Here is an 11066-nt window from a genome sequence, read left to right on the forward strand (position 1 = left end):
AGAAGTTGATGAGCTGCAGAAGTATCAATCAGCCTGTGAAGAACTCTGCTGCCACGGTGAGATTGCTTATGGCACTTCTTTATCGTTTGCTAAGATGCTCCTGCCTAATAGTGTGTTACAGAGTATTTGTCTTCTCATTTTCAGGGTAATTTAGGTCTCTGTCAGTCTTTCCTTAATGCATCCTTAAGACAACAGACCTGGTTGCCTTTGATGTTTTGCAAAAGCTGGTTTACATGCTTGTACAGTGAGAAACTCTGGATTTCTAAGTTGTAGACTCTTTTTTTTTTTGGTAGGCCTCAGCCTCTTAGCCCAACTAAGGTTTGTTTAAGCAAGTTTTTTTGCCCCTAGAAAATGGTGATTTATAAACTGATTAGAGTGATACAGTAACAGCTCCTTCACAAACAGGTACCTTTTACTCTTTACCCAGCTCAATGCAGGTACAGTGCAGAAGTTTGAAGCCAAAATGGTCCGTGTTCTTACGTATGCTTCAGTCTTTCACAGGCCAGTTTTTGAGACCTCTTTAATCCAGTGAACTCCATCTTTGGTTGGATAGACAATGTGTTTTTGCAGCATGATAAAAATAAAAAATGAAATTTCAGTCCGCCCTAAAGATATGCCTTAGTAGGCATGGGAAAGCATCTTCAGCTTAGTAAATTTCCCATTGTTTTTCTCAGAAACTCTTATATTGTGTATGAGAGAGCCTTATCTTTACTGTGGTTTTGTTTCCTCTTAAATCAATTCTTATTTTATTTCAGACAGTCTGATATATTGAGATCTGTGTGATTTAAAAAAAAAGAAATCAAAGTATAAGGTATTCATTTTTCATACTTCTGGTGAAGATATTTCCAGATATCCTCAAAGAGAGTGGTTCTGCTCACATGGCAAGGAAAGCACACTGTGTCTGTCTCTTCATATGTGATACCTGGACAACTTCAACCTCTCTAGCCAGTGAAAATGAGGCTTGTTCTCAGCCATGGTTTATGTTTACAGTTTGATGATGTTGTTAGGGAGAAAATACAATTTGCAGATTGGAACTGAATCCAAAGAAATTTATTTTTAAAAGAGGAAAAGTCTCATCAGCTTCCCACTTCTCTGAGAATGCTCAGAATTTAGAGAGATAAAGATTAATAGTGGTGTGTACTGAGGCATTTTAAAATTAGCTTTTGGGAAGGTTAACTGGTGAGACATACAGCAAAATCTCTATACCAAAGTATTATAGGAACTATTTGGTTTATATTACTCTATAGTCAAAAAATCATTATAGTCATAAAAACTGTAAGTGCTTTTGAGCAGATTATATGTAGTCATATATAAAAGGAGTCATAATTAAATTACACATTTTTAAAAGTTTAATTTGACAATGCAGTATAAAAAGCATTACTTTTCTGTCTCTTTGAATCAGCCTCCCAATGTGCAATAGTCCCATTAAGTTATCAAACACCCTTGTTTTATAAAAATCAAGGACATGCCTTTTAGTCACCATGCTACTCCCTCCTCTGTTTGAGTGACTGACATTTGAGGGACCCTTCTGTGTGTGGTGTGGCAAAGAAGAGGTTCTCTATGAGACATTGTTCTTAGGGGCAAGGAGAGCAGCCTGACACTGCTGAATTCTTTGTGGGGAATTTCTGCTTTATCAGCAAACATCCCCTGAATTTGCCTCTATTTTATAACTTCTGCAATTTCATCATCCCTTTGTTGTTGATCTGAGGGTAGGTGAAAGTGCTCAGGATCTCAGTCCTTGATGGTGCTCTGAGCTCAGCTGAAGGAACTGTATTCACTTCTAAAAGACAAAATGAGATAATTAATGAATATTTTGACTGCGGGGTTTATACTTAGATCAAAAGTAAAAATCAGGTATGTGGTCTGATAGCACATAATGTTATATATGAGGCTTTAGGCCTGAGAAGGTGGAGAGTAATTGAAAAAACTGTAAGGAATGATACTTAATATTTTACTGTCAACATGCATAGCACTTTCCAGGATTTTGGTTGCAAGTTTGGTGTAAGAATCCAGATCATGCGTTTATATATTGCTCTTTCTTTATCACAAGTGTTTGATAGTCTTTTACTTTACAGCTTGCATTAGGCCTGCAGCTATCAGTTCATTTCCAGAGAAAGTTCATTTTCTAAATTGTTCTCTGCTTGGACTAGATGGGTTAAATTATCAGAATGGTGTACAGGAAATTAGGCATCTGACTTCTGTTAAAAAATAATAGGAGCAGCATGCTTAATTTGCAGTGGAGGTTTACCATCTGCTTTAAAAGGGTTCAGTTTTTGAAACCGAAAGTAATTTAATGTGAAATGTTTTAGCAAATGTGCGCAAGCGAGAACCGGACAGTCATGTATTCTCAAAGCTGCTCAGAAATTTGGTGTTAGCATTGTTTGCCTTATAGTTGCTTCAAATACTTCAAAGTATTTGAATACTTCAAAGAATAACAAATTGTTCCACATTTATGTTAGAGCACAGCTGGTCAGTAAGCCCAGGACTACCATATTTTAGATTAGAAAAAAAGGATCCAGCAGGAGACATGGTAAGGCACATGTCTGAAGAGTATGCTTTGAAGCATTTTTACTCACAGGCAGCATGAGAAAGAAACTGGCTCATGTAGCTGCACAGTTAGACCAAAGGTAGGATACAGTTTTTATCCATCTAATTCATGCTATAGCTGGCGCTACGCCAGGGCTGTAGAATGATAATATAATTGCCACTAATGTTAACTAGAAACCTTTATATTACTGTCTTAAGAGCTTTACTTTGCCTCCTGTGAAAGGTTCCTGCCCCTTCCGTTAGAACGGGGCCGCAAAAACAGTCAATGAGCCATTTGGCATGGTCAGCAGGGATGCAGTTTGAGGTTTTTAGTTTAAGTCTCACCTCTGTAGAGTTTCACAAGTGAGCTTATGCACTTCCTCCTAAGCAGCATGAATTATCAGCTAACCCCCCTGTCAGTAACATTCAAGTTGGTTTTAATTTATTCTGTACGTAGAACACCACTCAAAATGTTTGTATAGAATATGCTACAGATGTAAATTTTAAAAATTGGACAAGAACCACCTTTTCTTTTTTTTTTTTTATTTCCTGAGCAGCTATTCTTTTTCGCAAGAGAATAGGCCATCTCCTGGCCTATTCCTGGATTCTAAAATCCTAATATTCCTGGATTCTAAAAGAATCTCAATGCTCAGTAAAATCTGAACCTTTTCAGCTGAGTATATCTTATGCATATCTAAACCCAAGCAGCTAAAAAAACTAGACAGCTAATCCCAAGGAAAAAATTACACTCCTCATAAAATAAAAATTACTTTGGTAGATGTGATCAGTATAAGCAAACACTACAGAAACATAGAGACCTGAGGTTAATAAAACATAGATATTATCGGAATTAATTTTCCAGTTTTTATTCATTTAGTTCTGGTCTTCACTTTGAGAGTATTGGTTGCTGGAAATGCATAGATTTTTCTATTTCCTTTACACTTCATCAATTTTCCTTTATTTTTTTGGTCTAATTATCTACTAGATTACACTTTATAACCATATTGATACTGAGTATGTAAAAAGATGAGTTTATCCACTCTGGTCTGTAAATTTGGATTGGTTTCTGTGGGCCATGTACTGACCACCACCCATTAGTTAAAGAATATTCATGGCTTTGCTAGTTACAGTACAAATAGGATGAGCAGCAATCTGCCAGCCTCTTCCTCACTATACTTTATATCAGATCAAATGCTTGCCTGCAGCAGTAGCAATTCAATACTGGTCTTCATGAAGCTACTACAGAACTCATTAGTCTGGGCAAATTGCTTTGTATAGTGTAATGTACTGTGTTGGAGTCTAAAGGGACATGAACCCCAAACAGTGCTTAATACAGACTATAAAATATTTAGAGCCTGATGCATTAGTTTTAAAATGCTTACAAAGGTTAAACTTTATCCAAAAAAAGAAAAAAAAATCATTCTGCTCCCATTAAGTCAGTGATTTAATAGAGTTTTCAGTACAATGCATTTACTCCATGATAATCAATTACCTCCAGCAAATTAAAATATAAATTAGGTTGTCTTGGAGAAAAGGAAGCTCTAAATCAGTTTGTTCTGGCTGCACATAAATACAAATTTTATAGTTATGGTTTCCTAATGTCAGAACCAACACATCATGACAGAAAGATATTTTTAGCTGCTGTGATTCTTAACCCATCGACTGTATTGATTTCATTTTTTTCAAAGTTGGGAGTATCAAAATATGTAACCTTTCTTTAAAAAGTTCCTGCATTTCTTCATTGTATGTATGAGGTATGCATGAACCTCATTAGGAATTGTTTGGGCAGCAAGCAACGTGTTTATTTCTACTCAGCAGAATACTCAGAAAAACTCAGGGTTTTTTTGGCTTTCCTTTTCCTAGCGGGCAAATATACATTGAACTGGAAATCTTATTTCTGTTCAAAAGTAGAGGCAGCAATTATCTTCAAATACCACAATTGATAAATGGACCACTAATATCATTGTACATTGTCCTAACTAATACTGCATCATACTGTGTTTAGGTTCAACAAGGCAAAGCGCTGGGTCCTGCACTTGGATCAGAACCCCATGCAGCGCTATAGGCTTGGGGAAGCATGGCTGGAGAGCTGCCTGGTGGAAAAGGACTTGGCGATGTTGGTTGACAGCCGGCTGAATATGAGCCGGCAGTGTGCCCAGGTGGCCAAGAAGGCCAACAGCATCCTAGCCTGTGTCAGGAATAGCGTGGCCAACAGGACTAGGGAAGTGATCATCCCCCTGTACTCAGCACTGGTGAGGCTGCAGCTCCAGTATTGTGTTAAGTTTTGGGCCCCTCACTACAAAAAAAGACAATGAGGTGCTGGAGCATGTTTAGAGAAGGACAACGAAGCTGATGAGGGGTCTAGAGCATAAGTCTTATGAGGAGCAGCTGAGGGAACTGGGGTTGTTTAGCCTGGAGAAAAGGAGGCAGAGGGGGGACCATGTCACTTTCTACAACTACCTGAAAAGAGGTTGTAATGAGGTGGAGGTCAGTCTCTTTTCCCGAATAAAAAGCAGTAGGACAAGAGGAAATGGCCTCAAGTTGTGCCAGGGAACGTTTAGGATGGATATTAGGAAAAAATTCTTCACAGAAAAGAGTTATCAAGCACTGGAACAGGCTGCCCAGGGAAGTGGTTGAATCACCGTCCCTGGAGGTACTTAAAAGATGGGTAGATGTGGTGCTGAGGGACATAGTTTAGTGGTGGTTTTGGTAGTGTTAGGTTAACGGTTGGACTTGATGATCTGAAAGGTACCTTCCAACTTAGTCGATTCTATGATTCTGTATCAAAATACATGGGGGAGAAAACTTGATGATCTGAAAGGTACCTTCCAACTTAGTCGATTCTATGATTCTGTATCAAAATACATGGGGGAGAAAAAGGGTGATTTATTCTGAAAGCTATGTGAGGAATGGTGTATATAGCAATGTCTCAGTTGTATTTCTGTATAGTTTTTCTGCCAATGACAGTTCACTGCATAACAGAAAGCTATATATAAATTATTGGATTTTAATTTCAAAATTATATAAATTGAATTAGATTTTTCTTATATCAATTATTGAAATAAGAAAGAGGTTTACAATTAATTAGCAGTATTTGTGAAGACAGAAGTATTGTTATTAACTTTCAGTTTCATAGAAGCAGTTTGAAAGGTATAATCAGTCCTCCACAGATAAAGATGAGGTTTTCTTTCAATTCAAATATGTAAAGCTTAATTTAAGGTATTTGCATTCTGATGCCTAGTCATTTGAAGTGACTTAAGAGGAAACTTGTAATTTCATGCACTTGAAGTATATGTCAGTATTGTGGTTCGTACCGTTATCCATCTTCTCTCATTGATTTGTCTGTAGGGTAGGAAGTAAAATCTGTCTGTATGGAGGTGTGGTATTTGGGGTAATATGGCTGTACGTAACCTGTTAGTTCTTCGTGAGATTACAAATCCTATGTACTTTTGCTGCACTTTTAGCTTTTTAGCCATCTTTCATCTCTTTTTAGCTGCAAAAAGGCTAGAAACTAATGTGAGGTATGATACAGGGCTAAGAACAGGGAGGTCATTAAATCCGGATGATTTTCTGATCAAAGAGGAGCACTGCTGCATAGGCAAACCAACCTGTTGAGGAAAGATCATCTGATACTCTCCAGTGGGAAGTGCATGGTTCAGGTGCAGTTACTGTGTTATGTGCTGTCACGTCTTCTTTTAAGTAAAGAGCAATGGTGTTTGGAAACTCTGAGGGTACATTGTGCATTTTCACTACCACACATGCCTGAAAACTTTATCTGAGTACTTAAGGCAACTGATGGCTGGAGCTCTTGGAGAAATGTGCTCAAATTCAGGAATAACTTGAAGAGAGCCTAGTCCTTCCAGTTGAAGCCCTGGGCTGTGCACCTCCCGTTCTGAAGGTACCAAAATGAAGCACAGTGCTGCAGAATGCCAAAATCCAGGTCACCTTTGGGCTTACAGATGGTGTTGGGAGCAGCAGCACGTGCTCTGCTTTGGGTCTGGGAGCAGCAATGTTATTCTTCTTGCATCACAGCGAAGCAGGACAGTAAGCTTTCTCGCCTGGCCTTACTATGCTGTGTGGATGAGTCTCAGACCACATTCTGGGCTTTGTGTGGCAATTTTGGCTCTACATCCACATAACAATTTAATTGATTTTGGAGGATGGTTCTCCTGTTTTGTGCTTGGCTACAATAGGGAGAAAATATTTTAAAATACCTTTCTGAAATGTATTACCATTTTAAAAAGGACTTTTTTTTATTGTACTGCGTGGCTTCGTGTTTCTGAAGATGATGAATTATGGCTAGGAATGAAAAAAATCAATTTTGCAGCTTTGTCAGTGTAACAAAGATCCTTTGTATTCCAGAACAAGAATAATTGATTGTTGAAATCAGAGTTAGGCGTTTTAAGCTTGCACTACTGAGGCTGATAAACTCTTGTATTATTTAATTTTTGTGCATGAATGTTTTTTTGAGATTTTTTTAGATCATAAATAAAATCAAGATCATCAGTTTTCTGGCAGGCAAAGGTTTTTCTTTACTTCTGAAAAGTATTTTCTTTCTGACATCCAATACAGCACAGCTGAGTGACTCTTGAAAAGAAATTCAAACATAAAAACCCCACCGTGAACCAGGACTGCTCTGTGAATAATTCTGTAATAGCTGGATCCCATATCAGATGAACTAAAGTTTGTGTCAGTGTAGTTCATAAAGAATTATGAGCTTGGTTTTATGAGGTGTAGTTCCATGGCTTCCACTCTAGTTTTTCTGTAGTATTTACCATTTGATATAGAATAAGCTTTTAGATCTTTTTTCTACCTGACATTAAAATATTATTTTCAGATTTAAAGATCTCAGCAGCATTACGTCAGGGCCATATTTTTAATATAGTAATAATTCACATTGACATCGATGTAGACACAGAATTATTGTGAATATTTCTTTAGAGTTTACAAAATTATGATAATCCTCCATAAGCATTCCCCCCAAAAGTAAAAGAAATAATCTGTTTACCAGCACAAAAATTTAAATGTTTCTAGTGAACTGTGGGAAGTGGAATGCTCTAAACAGATATTTTCAGAGGAAACTAGGCAAAGTTTGTCCCCAAATCCCTGAGAAATTTCACTTGAGGATTCATGAAGCCGTCAACAAAGGGAATGTTCTTCTGGGCTTCAGTCCTCCTCAGTCCTGAATTTGGTTAATTTTTGATAAGTGAGTCTTTGCAGATCAAAATCTGAGAGATGGGACTTGGGAATGGAGGCAATAGGACAAAATATGTGTAAGGCACTGAGAGATGCATTTCGTCATTAAAGGCAGAGTTAATTATTTGATCTTCTTGCGTTGAAGCATCTTACCCATATATATCAAATGCAGTATTTGGAAACATAAATTAGAGTTATAGTGAAGAAATTTGTAAAAATACAATTAAGATTTTTTTCCCTCTGGGTCCCTTGTACCACTGGTGATTTCTGTCTGTGGTAGGGCAGTATTTCTGTTTCTGCATTTCAGAAAATGTTTAAAGAGGATGGGCAACTCTCCAGCGGTGTCACATTAGAAATGGCGAAAAGGTAGGGGTTACCTCTTAGAACCCTTTCAGAGTCACAATATCAGTTATGAGAACTACAATCAAGGCAGTGGTTTGGAAGGTTAAAATTAGAGATTTTAAAATGGCTGTGACCTGACCAAGACGTGTGTCTGCTTTAAAGCCACACTGCATCAGCACAGCAGTACAAAGTGACCAGGACGTGCAGGAGGAGGCACGCCACCGTTGGTGGGAATTTTGGAGTGAGAAATGTTAAAGTGAAGTCAAGGTTGTGCTTTGTCTGTGCCTAAATACATTGTCTCTGGCAAGAGCTGCCGTAGGCTCTGGCCACAGCCTTTGAGAGTTCTGGTAAGGTTGTGAGCAGTTGCTGCAATATCCCACCGTGCCCCCCAGGGTGGGGATGAAGCAGGTCCCTGTCACAGGGTGCTGGAAGCAGTGGCTTGGACTGTCTGGAGGAGCAGGTGGACCTAGTTCCCCAATCACCAGAGACTGGCAGCACCTGTGGGACTGGAAGGTTTATAGGGAAGGGGGTGAGGGAGCCAGCAGGCTGTGCTGGAAGGTGTTCAGGAGACGCTGTAAGTATTTTTAAGAGTTGGTAGCTGACCACTTGCAGTGCTGCTTTTTATTATGACTATACTTAGCTTGGGTTTGTATGTGTAAATGCCAAATCCAATAGATTACTTCTCTGTAAACTGAGTAACAACGCTCTGAGCTGTGCTAACAAATTCCTGCAAGGTTAGGCTGTGTTGAATACATTTGGCTTACAGTGGGCATCATGGGCTTTTTTGCCCCAGGTTTAAGGTGATAACTGATTCTTCCTCTTGCCTTCTAATATGATTTGGGGCTACACCTTCCTTCCTGGTAAGAAAGACCTCAGAAGATATATGTGTGCATGGATAACTTTTTTTTTCTTTCCAGCCCTTCTGAGGATACTGAGTGGGTGCTGCTGGTTTGAGGTGAGGTAAAGGGGAATTCTGGATGGAGATTAGGTCAGGGAAGAGGAGACTTTTCTAATCAATTCTGTGATACTTTGGTAGTATCCCACAAATATTTTACATTCTGATGCTAAAAGATACTTTAGTGTACGAATAATAAAAATTCTATAGGATCTCGCTCCTCCATGCTATGTACTTAACTATACAGAAAAGAGTGTTGTAGTGATTGATTCTTCTCCAGAGCAGTTCAGTGGTGTAAAGCGTGTTCCTCCTGTGGTCTGAAAAACAGCTGTACTGTTGGAAAATGGTCATCCTCAAGGGGCTGCAAACTGGTGACTTGTCTGCTACCTTCTCTTAGATTATTTTGAAGCAGTAACCCTCAACTTCATGTGGCAGGAAGGAGTATACTTGGTTTTGAGGGAATAGTTAAATAAATAAAATGTCCTCACTGCAGAGTTGACTAGAATACTTTCCCTAGCTCTTAAATGTATAGAGGCTTTTTTCCTTGAGTAGTGGCATTTCTAGTTCTTTGCGGACTAAAGCAGGAGTTAACAGAACTTTTCAACGGTGAACATGAGAGTTCTATATAGGCTGGCTCCCAAGTGTGCTTTTCTCATTTGAGCAAGTCTCCAGAGGAATTCTTTTTACTGAAGAAAACTTTAACAACAAAAGGTCCACGGTTTTGAAGCCCCAGGCTTTTAAGATGTGTATTTGTGATCCCTTGAAAATGAATCATGTGTTCAAAACACGTGAACTATGCTGTGCACATGGACAGTCTGGCATGCTTATTGGACACTTCCTATACATTGTGTGGAAATGCATGTACTTATTTTTAAAATGTTTCTTGATTTCTGTGTGCGGTTTTTTTTTTTTTTTTTTAAGAGCTTGATCAGGTATTATTTTTCTCTTTCATAAATTTAAGCTGCGTAACAGGCAGGAATTGCTTGCAAACACATGAAGCAAATTGTTGTTCATATAGATTTTTGGAGCCCTTCAAAAACAAAGTTCCGAGCATTGATTTGGTTTATTCCTCCTACGATGATATACCGCCTATTCAGCTGTATTAGTCTTCTGCTTGTCAAATACATCTTTCATTTGCATCAGCAAGTGTGGGAGTATATATCTGTAGGAAAAGAAGAATAATTGACTTCAATATAAATACCAAACTTGGTGGTGCCTTTTTTTTTTTTTAAGGCATTCCATTGCCTTTTTTTACTCCAGTAACTTAATGCTCCTGTGATTTTTATTTTTATTTTTTTGTAAATTATCCTTTGAAAAGTAGTTTTGAAGCGTGGATTATGTATTATGTACTACATGTGAGGACTTCTAGTGATGTACTTCCATTTGATAGGAGATGTAGTATTGCAGCTGATAGTCATGGTAGCTAAAAGATTATCTCGTGCGGAAGGATCCAGATATATCGTGAGTAGAATGCTTGAAGTCTGTAGTGGAGTGCTTTGTGGAAGCTGTTTAAGAGGAGGAAAACTGATAGAGAGCTGTCTGACAACACCACTGTCTTGGCTAGAAGGAAAAATGTTTGTAAAATAGCAAAACCGGCTATTTTCTGCAGATAGAAAGCCTGACCAGGTTTTCTTGCAACAAATCCAGTAGTTCATTCTGGGCTGTGATCTCTGTGGTCCTTTGGAGCTACACAGACAGTTTATTAATGGGAAATACAAGCATCTTACTCTGTTATCTAGTGCATTGTGATAATCTGCATAATTAGAAAATGAGCAGAAGACACCCTATTCTCACCTGGTTTACAGGCACATGGCACTTCTTTGCCATAGTCCAAGCAGGACTGCAACCTGCTTTGTGTGCATTTTGTGTGACCCTGCTATTACAGTAGAGTCAATATCTCTAGTGTTTTCCCAGTTAAATTGCATAGCTGCTTGGGCTCTCATTCTGCTAATGTAGAAATAGAAACAAAGACAACCCATTGCTCCCTACCTCGTGAGATAGGAAACAAGGAACATGTCACATTCTGACAGTATCAAACTAAAAAGCAGCCCTGGTTTTAAACTTGCTGCTAGAATGTCTTTTAGTCTGGCATCGTGTGTATAGGGAA

The sequence above is a fragment of the Numenius arquata genome, chromosome 13 (assembly GCF_964106895.1).
Source record: "Numenius arquata chromosome 13, bNumArq3.hap1.1, whole genome shotgun sequence".
In the NCBI taxonomy this organism is placed as follows: Eukaryota; Metazoa; Chordata; class Aves; order Charadriiformes; family Scolopacidae; genus Numenius; species Numenius arquata.